Genomic DNA, 13,612 nt, shown 5'->3' with positions numbered 1-13,612 from the left:
TTTAAACGACCGTCAAAAACAGGCGGAAGAAGAAGAGGATGACGAATGTGAAAAAAAAAGTGCCAAAACTCGCGGGAATTATTTTCCCCCAACTACGGTACTAAGACCAAATACCCCAGGAATAATAACGCGAACAAAAATAACCAACACGAAAATATCACGTTAGAAATTCAATTTAGTTCAATTTTTAGGCAATTTCTTCTCTACGATTATTTCTGCCTTGGATTGTTTTTTTATGGGTTATGTATTTTTATTTGGGTTAATTTTGTCTTAGATTATTTTTCATCGGCTCGTCTACGATAGATTATATTCGTACGAGTTATTTGTACACAAGATATTTTTGTAAGCATCTTTCGTGCTTTCGAGGGTTATTAAAACGCGAACCGAGCTTACGTAGAGTCATTACGACGTAACGTGCAAAGCGTAAAGCTTAATGACTAATAATAATGATAAAAGCTCGTAGGTGAAAGAAAACGACGAGGAGCCGCCTCGACGAGTATGGAAAGCATCTTTACGAGGATATTTACGAACCGCCGTCAGCGTATAATAACCGTCCTCAAACCGCTCTTGTTGACGTCGATGTCTCAACTGACGCGAGTCTAGTTTCGCCCCGCTCGCCGCGCCGACACGATGAGTAGGTATTATTATTCCCTTGTGTTGAAAACTTCTTAACCTTAACTGTCACCCCCACTTCACCCCAGGGAACGAAAAATGGCTCCGTCGAATTAAAATACGCGTATTGTACTGTATCCGGTAACGAGACGCCTTTTTCAACAATTTTCACACTCCTACCCCCCTTATTTTTTCATTCAGTCTCTCATTTCTTGCGTATTTTCTCAACCACTCGATACGCTTCCTACTATCCCCTTATTGTACGAGTAAAAAAATCATTCCTGCATATACTCGTGTACAAACAGTTGTCTTCTTTTTTTTTATTTCCTCAGCGTAAAAAAAGATTCAAGAGAAACGAAAAAAAAAAAAATAAATAAATAAGTAAAAATTCTTCTTTCACGATTTTTTACACGTACGAATGTGATTGTATTTATACGACAGCAAAACGACGGTAAATTTTCAGGTATAGATTATAATTATAACAAGTTTCACCAAAAATTAAATCAAAAAACATTTTCGTAAAATATGAAAAATGAAATAAAAAAAAAAAAATCACATTCAATCAGAGATTATCAAGTTTGTCTTTTGCTTTCGATTAAGCTTCGCAATTTTTGAGGCACCACTTTTCTCCGTTCGTTTCGAGAGTAAAAAAAAAAAATAAAAGGGATCGTGAATTAGAGTAAAGAATCTGCGGACAAAATTAACAGGGGTTAAAAATTCTGTAAAAATTTCACTCGAACGGTTTTCAGACGAGTCCACACGAACGAACCGTAATAAGCGAGGAAAAAAAGCTCACTCCCTGTGTCCACGTGATATATGTACAATACATAAGGCGAGGGGGGGGGGGGGGGAGGGGGAGGAAAATGCGGAAAGCGTTAAATATCGGATATCCGGTGAGTTTGAAAGCGAGTTTAAAAATTAAAAGGAAGGCAGGACAAATGAAGAGAGACAGAGAGACGCACAAAACAGAGAAAACATCGCGAAGCTGGTTAGAAAAACGTTCGATAACCGATCTCTCGATTCTTCGGACAAACTTTCGACTCGTGGTAAAGAAAAACCCGGGTTTCGGAGACGCTCAGCGCCTTTCCGGCGTCGTTTAAATTTACATATCTCAACATCTCTCGGCTCCCTCGCGGGTTTTCCCAGCTATCTCTGGATGTTCACGGATTACCGTCGAGTGCCGCGCAACCGACGACGTTGAATTCTGTATCGCTAAAATGTAATCCGCGGTGTCGATGATAAATTAACAACATCGGTATTAAAATAATACAAAAAAAAAAAAAAAAATATGTTGTCGAGCTTCTATTTCTCCTTGCGGCAAAAATTCCCAAACAGGATCTTCCGAGCTTTAAAGCTCAGCCGCGAGCCGTTCAACTATCCGTGTAAACGATTCGCAGAATCCGGAGTGTGTCGCTGAAATCAGAACGGGATAATTTTAACCCGAAAAAGCTCGTCGAGCCTCCCGGGATTCCCTCCAAAGTGGATGAAAATTAAAAGCTCTTTCGGTCGTAGGCGCAGCTGCGGGTTAGAAAATCGCCGCCTCCGTCATCCAACGTCGAGAAAAGACGGCACTCGCCTCTCTCTCTCTACAATTTCTTGAATAAGCGAGATGGGAGAAATTTCGCGGATGAAATTACCTCTCGGAGCTTGCGAGCTCCGCTAAATTCAACCACTTTTTCGAGCTTACGGCTTGCAGCGCCGTCATCCTGCAAGTTACGATTCCGAGTATTATGGGTGGGAATTTCTTTTATTTTCTGTTTTTTTTTTTTTTTCTTTTTGGATATTACATTGCGTATGCAACAGCAGCCGCGACTGAATTTAAATTCTTACTCAAATATAGAGGTTAAGAGTTGCGCCGCTGATGCACCACCGCGTTTTGAATCTGAAATTCACTCCGTTTCTGCCCCACGGATCCGTGAAAATTCAATCGAATCGGAATATATTCTTTGATAAAAATTCTATATCTGCCGCCTCCTCGAAACTGCAAAGCTTTATATTTCTTACCGCGGGTTGTATTATTTCACCGACGCGATGATACTTCGAGCTTTAAATTATACATGGATATTTATACACCGTAAAACTTTCGGCCACGAGATACTTGTAAGGAATTTCGCATTATTGCGCGAGTAAATTAAATTCAAAACTCGTTCTGACGCACTCGAAGAATCGGTCCTTCTCTTCCTACCGTCATCGTCACCAAGTTTTCCCAACTTTCGAACAAGCTTGCGAAATTTCCACAACTTCTATACACGCATTAATACAACAGTATGACAAAACCAATGTTACGCAATTCCGTTCTTTTTTCTTTTTCTTGCTGTCTTCTGATTTTTCCAAGTTACAGCTTCGAATTACTTCAGCCTTTTTTTTCTTTTTTTTTTTTTTTATAAAACGAGGTGATCATAATCAAATTCATAAAAAATCGAACAAATCGGATTTTTTCTTCTTTGTCAACCTGCCGAGTTTCTTGTTTTCCTTTTTTTCAGCCAAATACGAAATAATGTAAATTCGTACATTTTTGAAACGAAATTAAAATAAGACAAAAATAAATTTGTAATTTGGTAATTTGAAAAAGAACATTTAAGGAGCTTGAAGAAAATGTAGCAATAAAGAGGAAAAAGTTGAGGAGAATTTTCGCGCGATTTGAAGTAATAAATTTTTCCTATTTTTCTATTTTTTTTTTTTTTTGTTCTCAGGAAAAGGGAGAAGCGAAATTATTTTCTCATATAATAAAGTAGAGCGAGAATTTATTTCGGATGAAAACTGCGAAAGAACGTTCGCTCGAGATATTGGCGGCTGATAAAAAGTATATCATTCAATTTCCCCTCAGGATGATCCAGCCAGCCAGGGAGCGAGCTTTCAGAGGTGGGTAAAATGGAAGTGTGAATTTTCTGCGTACATCGCGGATTCGGAAGGGCGTTATGCCGTCTGCATTTACCAAAGAATTTTCACGATATTTCCACGGCAATACAACCGCCTCGCTGGTTATTCAAGTTCAGTCGCCATTACGAGCCGAGCTTCGCTGAAGAAAAGCTTGCTGTTTTGCCAGACAGACCCGGAGTGCAATCCTCACGCTTTTCTCACCATTAGTGATTCCGCACTCGCGCCCCGCGTTATTTCGCGTTATTGTTGAAAAGTGAAACAGCTGGGAAATGTAAAAACAGCAAAAAACCAACCGCAGAAACTCCTGAATATTCAGATTATAATTCGTACGATTAAAGAAACCCGAAATGAAATTTCGTTCGTTTTTTACGTGGTATAATTGAATATAATTCAATCTCACAATTTTCCTTATCGATAATTAATAACTGAGCAAGATTTCACAGAGAATCGGTACAACGAAGAAAAATGAGGTAAAACGTAACGAGTTCGTTAGGGAAAGTAATTACGCTGTACTATTTGAAACTGGAACATCTTTGATACATAAAAAAAAAAAAATGCGGCTGTCGACCGCAGGTTTCAAATTTACAGAGAAAAAAAAAAGGATAATATCCTTTCGAATTTTGTTATTAAAGGAATTGAAAAAGTAGCGAACCTATCAAAGCCAAAATCTAATCAGTTCTAAGTTTGGAAAAGTCACATCGATTGTGAAAAATTGATCATTGTTTCACAAGCTGAGCTTTATTCCCACTCTCTCTCTCTCTCTCTCTCTCGACGCATTTTCCTCCTCAAGGCTGAAAGAGGTTTCGCACAGAAAGTGGCAATCCTGTTTTAGAGCGATCGACCCTGGTCCATTCCGGTGTTCCGGGTGCGAGCTTTTATGGCCACAGGGTCTTTCCAGGTTTCGAGTACGAGGAACTGGCGTTAGAATCCGTCGGTCGAAGGTGGAGCAGTTTGTTTTCGACCAACACGCACTTGCGCACTTTCCCGAACAGCACTTCGCGAAACGGTCGTGTCGGCTGCTCGCGGAACCGCGAAATTTTTCACAAAGAATAACCGAAACACGATAAATAAAATCTAGGCTGTCAGAGCTAAGTTTTCTTCGTTATTTGTCCCATTCGTTTCCACGTCATATAATGATACATGTTTTGTATAATCAACGAAAAAATGATTAGAGCTTATATTTTTTCTCGTTCAAATCGTCCAAAAAATCACAGCTTATATATGAAAAAGTGAAAGCAACAAATTTTTAACGTCACTTGTGTCAAAATACGTGACAACAAAAACACTGAAATTCAATTGCTGCCTGTAACGTTCGGAGTTGTTGTATATTTTTAACGAAAAAAAAAAAAAAAAAAAAAACTACGTTGTAATTATTTAAGGGAGCTTTCCAGTGTGACAGCCCGAAAAATCGCTGTTTTTCGCGATTTTTTTTTTTAAAGAAAAAATAATCTAATCGGTCTGGTTTTTTTTTTGTATATTAATTGGGTATTGAAGAATACAAAATAATTTTTTAAAGATCGATTTATTTATTAATTAATATCTATAAAAATGATGAAACAATTGTTGCAGAAAATGCACTTGGATGTGGTGTCCACGTTGGGGGTCACAATTTTGATCTGAAACAAAAAACACAAAAAGATTATTGATCGGTATATAATTGGCTTTCGTGCTATGGAAGCTTTTTTCGTTTTTTTTTTTTTTGCAAAAATGGCGCCGGTTTGAACAAAAAGTATCGATTTTAGCATTTTTTTTGGCAGTTTTTTTTACAAAAAAATAGGAAGATGTCAAAAAAAAAAAAAAAGCTTCCATAGCACGATAAACAATGACGTTAAGAATATTGTGTAAAAAATTCAACTCGATAGCTTTAAAACTCTGCCCTCCAAGTTGGACACCGTTTTGAAAAATGCTGTTTCGAGAAAAACGCGTTCAAAGTTTCAAGTGAGGAAATTTTAGGTAAATCGTTTACTTACGGTCAATCAGCGATGCCAGGTCCATACAATATCCCTTCTGCTTCTTCGAAAAGATCGTGCTCAATGGATTGTTCAGTCCGACGAGCTGTCCTCGACTCTTTGCTATCCAGGGACGCCCGGCGGTTTGCTTGGATGATGCGCGCATTCTTGTACTTAGCGGCGAAATCTGCGGCGTTCGGCCCTATCGTGCATCCCATCGTCTTCAAAATTTTTAAAATTGGGTCGTAACCTTCATTGAAGGTGCACACAGCACACTGCGTAGCGATTTCTACTATCTGCTTGCCGCAGAATACGTGCTTTGGGGCTGGTTGTCACACGCAGTGATTGATTGATTTTCAAGAATTTAGCACGCCATCCGCTTTTTTTTTGAAAATTGAGTGCGACAAAAAAATAAGTCACGCGACTAATTTACGGCTAATTAACGGCAAATTATGCAATAGTCCGAATTCACATTTTCGACAATTGGCGAGCCAAGTTCATGTACGTGCAGGTAGGAACGAGACAATAGAAATAACAGTCGCACGGGCAGACGGCCGACGCGGCAGCTGTAGCGCTCCGTTGCCTTCTTCCAAAAAATGCTGTACAGTAACCGAAATAATCTGAATTTCGGCATGAAAATTTCAGGGAATATTCGGAAGAGTGTATACTATTCGATAAAGCCAAAAAAAAAAAATCGATTTTTTGAAAATTTCACACTGGAAAGCTCCCTTAAGTCAATTACACTGCAGAAAAGAAAAATGATCAATATTCGAAATGAAAACTTAGGTACAGAGGCTAATTAATTTTTTGCGATAAGTGAGAAAATTACATCATTCGCTGTTTTTTTTTTTTTTTTTTTATTTCGCACAGCTTTACGTCGATCCTTTCATTTTTCACACGATATTTTCTCTCTGCACAAACACTTCGCTACTATTGGTATTACTGCTGATACACAGCAAGCAGCTGAGAAATGCATCCAGTCGAGCGGACAGTGTCTTCCGATATGGAAAAAGTGGAGATTGAAAGGCGCCCTTATTCGTCAAGGGAGAAAGTCGAGCCTTCTTTTTTTTTCTCTCTCTCTTTTGTTCGGTTTTTTTTTCTACCCGTGCCCGAAACCGAGGCCTGGCACCCGTCGAAAATCACGAATCGACGCAGTTTTTCAGTTTGTGAAAAATATTTCTGCAGTAGAGTGACTTTAATCTTTAAGCGCGATCTGCGTTGACTCGGAAGTAAATATTGAATATCCTTTTTTCGGTAATCAAGATAAAATTTCCGCTGTAAATTTGTACGCGAACGCGAATCAAACTGCAGACAACAAATTGTCGAAAGCTGTGAGGATGCTTTGCTTTCGAGAAAGGGTTGATATTTCAACATTTTAAGTTGATGGAAAAAAAAAAATAAAAATTAACATAATCGCTCCTTAATGGAACCGGTTTAAAAATGTTCCAAGTGAAAAAAAAAGAAATTCCGAAAATTTTTGAGAATTTTCAGATTGTTTTAACGATTTTATTTTTTTTTTCTTTTTTTGCCGATCAAAGGAAACAAAAGTGCTAAAAGAGGAATGCAAAAAAATCGGCTCGTCACGGGCCTGGTCTTGAAATATTTGAAAAAGAAAATACAGTTTTTAAGAATGTTTTGAGAATTAAAAAAAAAAATTGCTCTTCATTCAGAATCACTCTCAATATTTGTAAGAACAGTTCAATAAATAATGTGAACAAATTCATGGTAATGTTTCAGAGTTGAGATAATTGCCAACAAAATTTTCAACAAAATCATAAATGATGAGAGTCAGAGGTTGGGATGAGTTCGTATGGAATTCCCCATATGCACACATATGTACCTGTGTATGCGCGTATCCATAAATATGGAGATGATACATGCTTATAATAAAGAGGTTGAAATATGAGCACCCTAGTGATTCAGCTGTCCTGCGGGAACGACGAGACCCTCTTATTTTATCATTTTTTATATTTTTCCTCGTTTTTCTTTTATTTTTCTCTCTCTTCTCTTTCGCTGCCCCGTTTTTGCTACGGGACAAGATCCTAAAAACATGAGGGTCTGGTGAAAAAAAAAAAAAACAGTCTTTCTCTACTAGGAAAGCCTTTTTGGCACTCGCGAGCTTCCCCCTTTTTTTTTTTTGAATTTTTCCCTTAGTTTTTTTTTTGTTTTTTAGCGATCGATGTTCTTTTTCGCATCCCTCAGACGTGATTCGGGGTGACTAATAATTTTTTGTTCACGAAACGGCGGCTGCTTGAGCTTGTTTGTCAAAATTTAGAATACAGCCAAATGTATTTTTTTGTAAATATTTTATTCGTTCGAGAACCGAATCTTAATCTACGGTAATTATTCGTGTAAGATCCGTGAAATTTTTATGGAAAATATTGTGTATCATTAATACAAAGAAAATTCTAGCCGCAGGGGATTGGAAAATTTCGGAAGCTTTCACAATTTTCGATTAGAAAATATCCAAATATCACCAGAGGATTTTATTTATTTATTTATTTTTTTTTTAATCGTTTACGATATCGGTTCGTTCCTATGCTAAATTTTCGTATGCAGCGAAACCTGTTAAATTTCAGAACTTTTAACGCGAAGTGTAAGAGGTACGAGAAAGAAGGAAAAAAAAAAATTTTGTAAACCAAAGCCAACTCGTTCAATTAGCCATAATTACAACACGCATAGGTATACCTTAAAATACTTGAGCTTCGGAGAAGCGAGCTGAAGGACTTTATTATTCATGACGAAAAGTGGGAAAGAGCTTTTTGAATTTACCTTATATATATATATATATATAGCTACTTCGTTCAACGATTGCGGAAATTCAATTACCGTTTTAAGCGTTAGGTAAACGCCGGTAGGAGGAGAAAGCGAGAGAGAGAGAGAGAGAGAGAGAGAGAGAGAGAAGGGAGGGGGAGGAATAGAAGGTAAAGTGAAGAAGGAAGGGAAAAAATGGTCAGCCGCAAAGGGCTGAGCATTAATACGCATCGCACGGTTGGCGAAGAGGAATTTAAGCAGCTTTGCAAGCACGCCCTTTTTCAAACCGTTGCGTCCAGGGATATTTTCGCAGATCATCCCGTCGGCGCTTATCTACACAAAAATTTACGTTCGTGCATAGACACACACACGCGGAAACGACTGCGCTAAAAATTTGCATAATAGCAAAACCGGGGTGGGGTTGAAATTCCGAACTTGAAAAGATCCGAAAACGCCAAATTCCGAATTTTTTCGTGGCGAAACTTGGGGTAAAGAAATCAAATTTTGAAGAGAAAGTTCAGTTCAGACCTGTGAAGTTTTGGTTTGGAGAAATTTCACCACTTTGATGTTTCTTTGTTTTGGATTTTCGATATTTTACGTTTGTAATCCTGGTCATTTTCACTTTCGGAATTTCTCATATTTTACACCCACTCGTCGAGTAAACCACGCTGTGTGAGTATATTTAAATTTTCCGAATTTTATTCCGTCGAAACTTTATTTTTCCAAATTTTTCTCCATCGGAACTTGAATTTTCGGAATCTTAGTTTTCGGTACTTTGAGCAGTCGGGTCTCCGACCGTTCGAAACTTTGTTGTTTCTCCAAAGTTTGATTTCTTTACTTAAAGTTTCGCCACGAAATAATTCGGAATTAAGCGCTTTCGGAACTTTTCAAATTCGGAACTTCAACCACGCCTCTCAGGGTCTCTTACACATTCCAAGCCAAAATATTACATATTTGATATAGTATTTTACACATATATATATACTGAGTTACAGGAAGCGGCGAGCATTGTAAAAGACGTCCCGGAAAAGTTATCTCTTGGGACTGTGAAAAAATTCTTACTCCGCAAATCTTTATATATATTTCTTTCCTCGAAGTTTGGATAAAATCTTCTGCAGGACAAACTTTTTTAGGTGTATAATATTTACATACGCGTATAAAATAAATATTATAAACACATGTATTGAATTTATTACACGTTGCGCGGTGTATTTATTCTCCGTTGTTTTCTCTTCTATTATTTGTTATACATATATTTATTTATTTATTCTCTGTATTTATCGTTACTTCGTCATAATTTCGGGTTCAAGTTCTCGGCATCGTATAAAACGCAAAGAGAAAATAATAATTGCACGGCAAACTAATAAGAAAGTGAATATCGTTAAGAAGAGATGGAAGTTCGTTGTATTCAAATTATTCTTGCAAAATTTAACTGCTATAGTGTATGGAGTTATAAATGGATAAAAATGTGCAATTTTTTCCCTACTCATTGTCATTCTGAATAACGTTTAATGAGTTTTATTATTCTTTAACCCAGCGACTCAACTATTATAACTTAAATCGAGCCGACGATTACTTTTTTAAACATTTAAAACGGAAGCAACGATTCCGCTTGAGCACAGTCGCATTTAATCGAAATAACATCTCTCTCTCTCTCGCTCTCTCTTTCTCTCTCCTCTCTCTCTTTGTCCAACAGGAGAGGCACTTTGGAGTTGTTTAACAGTTGGCTAGATCCTCGACTTGTAAGGTGCGCTGCATAATGGGCAGAAGGTACGGTAGGTAGGTAAACAGACACGCAATTTGGAGCCCATTTTAGGTAATTACAATGTGAAAATATATGTATACGGTGGAACGAAGATACCTTGGATGCGGAAACTGAAAAATGACAGTGAAAGAAATCCGAACGAATAACAAAAGAATTTAAGATTAATAATAGGCAGAGGCATATTGCAAAACTGAGAGAAATTTTTAGTTCCGGTTACCGCTCAGTCCGTAACTATTTTCGTTTTTTACCACAAATGGAAAATATAGTTCCAGGTAGAAAATGAAAATTAGTTTTCTAACCGTTACCGGAAAGTCTATTATCCGTTACTATTCTTTCTCATTACGATCACTGTCGCTATATTTTCTTGCAACTGTTGCGAAAATTTAATTCTCGAGCAAGAACAAATTTCCGTTAAAGCCTTGTTTAACTAAAAAAGTAGAGTAAGCCTCACAAACTGATTTCGCGTTGCAATAACCAAAAAAGGATCGACGATATCGCAAAATGGTTAGGCGTAGCTCGTTTTTCGTAATTCCAACAATATTCAAACAGTTTTTTTAACGATACCTGTTTTACCCAATTTTTCTATTTACTGTAACGAATGAAATTTTTCTCAGTGCATGCGATTCGACGTGAAAAGTGAAAAATAAAATGGGAAAGAAAATAAACTAACAAAAATAAAAATAAAAATAAATATAAAAAATCAATAGCACAAGTAGAAATTTTGAGAAGAGAAGTGGGAAAAATTCTTTTTCATTACCACCGTTCGTCCCGCATCTTCGATAACTTATTCCCGCAAGTAGTAGACTGACGTAGTTTACAGTATAATAATTTTTAACGAACGTCTATTAATCCTAAGACGCGGAGAATTAGGGGATCAGTTTGGCGCCTGGGGCGCGAAGCTCCGCGTTACGTACAACCATTTCTCTCTCTCTCTCTCTCTCTCTCGCACTCTCTCGTTCTCTCTATATCTCGCAGAAAGGGGGCCACGTCGCCCATTCGGGACTTCATATACCGGCAACCCTCGGCATCGTATCTCTTCTTTGGATCTGAATATCCGTCGAATCTCCTCCCTCGCCCTCCTCCTTCATCCCCTTACGATACCCGCTTAAAGCTGATCATTCGGTATCGCGTCTACGAAGTAGAGCAGAATTCAAGCTCAAAATTGCGAAGTTCAAACTTCGAACTTACAAGCTATTAATGCGAAATTATGAATAATCGTATTAATCGTGATCGTTATATACGCGAATTTAAGAGGAGAATCAAAAAATGCTGCAAGTATTTAAAACCGACGAATTATTAAAACCAGAGAAAAACGGTTTCTTTCTTTTTTTTTAATAAAAAATTAATAAAGTCTTTTTTAATTCTCCTCGTCAATTGCTCGTCGAAATAAATTCACCCGATGCTCATTCTACAAATTAACGTAAACAGTATAGGTATAATAATGTTATTTGTATTAATTTTTGAATGTATCGTTTAGTTTTGATTAAAAAAATTGGAATAATGTTGTCTCATTTCATCGAATTAATGAATCAGGGAAGAACTATAATTAACCGTTAAACACATTGAATAATAAAAAAAAATTCATAAACTATACAAGGGATACCTTATCCTTTCTCTAATCATTCTAATATCCGGTAACTGGTAAATTTTCATCGCGATGGGAAAAATTTTCCAGAGTTTGACGCAAGCAACTATCGTGAAGAAATGAATATAAGAAATAGAGAAGCGCACAAAGTCGAATGAAAAATTCAGAAACGAAGGGCTTGAATTTTGCGTTACGGAATCGTCCGATGAGTTTCAAACTTTTACCACCCAAGAGACTAAAAGCGACCAGCGCATGTAAACCTCGTTTACTTTTCGAATACGACGAGAAGGGAGGGAGGGAAGAGAAGCTCGGAGGCATTGGAGCTTCGGGTTAATTCAGGCGAAACGTGTCCGCACACCCCAAAAGACAAGGCCTCTAAAACTTTGGCCCTTCGCCTACCGGGAGGGTTGAATACTGGGTAACTTGGCAAAGTGTACCTAGGTCCCTAAACTATTATACCTAGCCTGCATAGAGAAGCGATCCGACTAAACGGAGCGACGTGCCGAAGTCGAGAATTAGAGGCTTCGACGTTATATTTAAGCTGCTCAATTATTTCACCGAGCCGAAATTTTTATAAAGCACAATTTTTACAGCTAACCGTTCAGTTAAAGTTCTCTTAATCATTTTCATTTCGTACCAAAACCTGTGAAATATTGTGAAAAAAAAAACGGTCCCTGTTACATGATACAATTTCACCCAGACCTTGTATTGACTGAAAAAAAAATCTGCCAATAATTGTAAACAATATTCACACGATGAATCAGTCCGCCATTAATTCTGATCGGGGAAAAAAAATTCCCTTATTGTACGAAATTTCATAAAATTAATCGCATTACAGTTATTACTTAATCTGCGAATATAGGGTCTGTAAATATACGTACCGATAAGTAAACAATAGCTCAACGCGTTTCGCCCAAAATTATCAAATAGAATGTTACAAACGCTCGCGGCAGGTATTCTCTCTCTCTCTCTCTCTCTCTCTCTCTCTCTCTCAATCTCTCTCTCTCTCTCCCGCTCTCTAAAGCTCGGGTTACTGCTACCTGGGGTGAATTTTCCCAGTTCATTTGAGCTTTACACACGATGGCAGATTATTCACAGCCACGTTTGCTCTTCGTGCTTACGCGTATTACGTATACACGTGTGTGTAGGTGCGGGGATCGTTATTAGGTATAATTATACCTACCCACATCATCGTCATGCATACGCGACGTTTGTTGGCTGACGCGTAGCCGATTGTATAGAGCGATAATTAATCATGGCGCAATGGGAATTTGGTACAAAATATCGCTGAGAGAAACATTCTACAAGTTTTCGTCAAAATTTACATGCCGATTTTGCATCCACTACATATTTTACGTACGTGTATGGACGTCGCGTGTACGGGGCATTCCGTGTCAATTGAACGAATGATTTTCCCCTGACCATTTTTGATTTGATTTAGGATTTTTCCTTCAAAGAGCACTTCTTACATGTTTCAGATGTTTTTTTCCCTGCAACGGTTATTTTTTTTTTTTTTTTTTACGATTATTCCAACTTGTATAAAAATTGGATTTTTTTCTTTTAAATCTTGAAAAATTCTTGGAAATCTTTTTTTTCTTTTTTTTCTTTTCCTCATCATCTTTGTTTCAATTCCTTTCTCGTTATCTGTGTTTATCGATACGCGCGTGTTTTTACACGCTAACTTGCTCGAAATAATAACACAGTCGTGTACAAGTGTGTGTGATTGAGAAATCGTCGGATAAAATGGAAGACGGGGGTGTGAAAATAGAGGCAAGTTAAATATGCGAAAAGAGAGACTGGAATCACGGCGCGATTGTGAAATAGTCGAAACTTGTGGATTTTTTATGCAAAATGATCGGGAACCAGTTGCAAGAGAATATATACATATATATATTTATATCGTTTTCCCATTTGATAGGTAATTAATGCCCGATTTCGGTATCGCATCTGCACTGCAGCAAATCTCTGTATAATCATGTATAATTTATGTATAAAAACGAAAAGTTGAAGGTAATCTCCCGATAAACGAGGTTAGGGAATATTGGTTAAGAATTTTATCGGTTAATA

General features: G+C 37.5%; 1 protein-coding gene across 2 annotated transcripts in view; it reads right to left on the bottom strand.

The window, feature by feature from the left end:
* LOC124301800 (uncharacterized) overlaps positions 1-13,612 on the bottom strand; it is a 97,028-nt gene that overhangs the window by 31,353 nt on the left and 52,063 nt on the right. The window lies entirely within an intron of this gene.

Source organism: Neodiprion virginianus, chromosome 4, assembly GCF_021901495.1.
Source record: "Neodiprion virginianus isolate iyNeoVirg1 chromosome 4, iyNeoVirg1.1, whole genome shotgun sequence".
In the NCBI taxonomy this organism is placed as follows: domain Eukaryota; kingdom Metazoa; phylum Arthropoda; class Insecta; order Hymenoptera; family Diprionidae; genus Neodiprion; species Neodiprion virginianus.
This window is presented reverse-complemented; position numbering and strand designations above follow the sequence as displayed.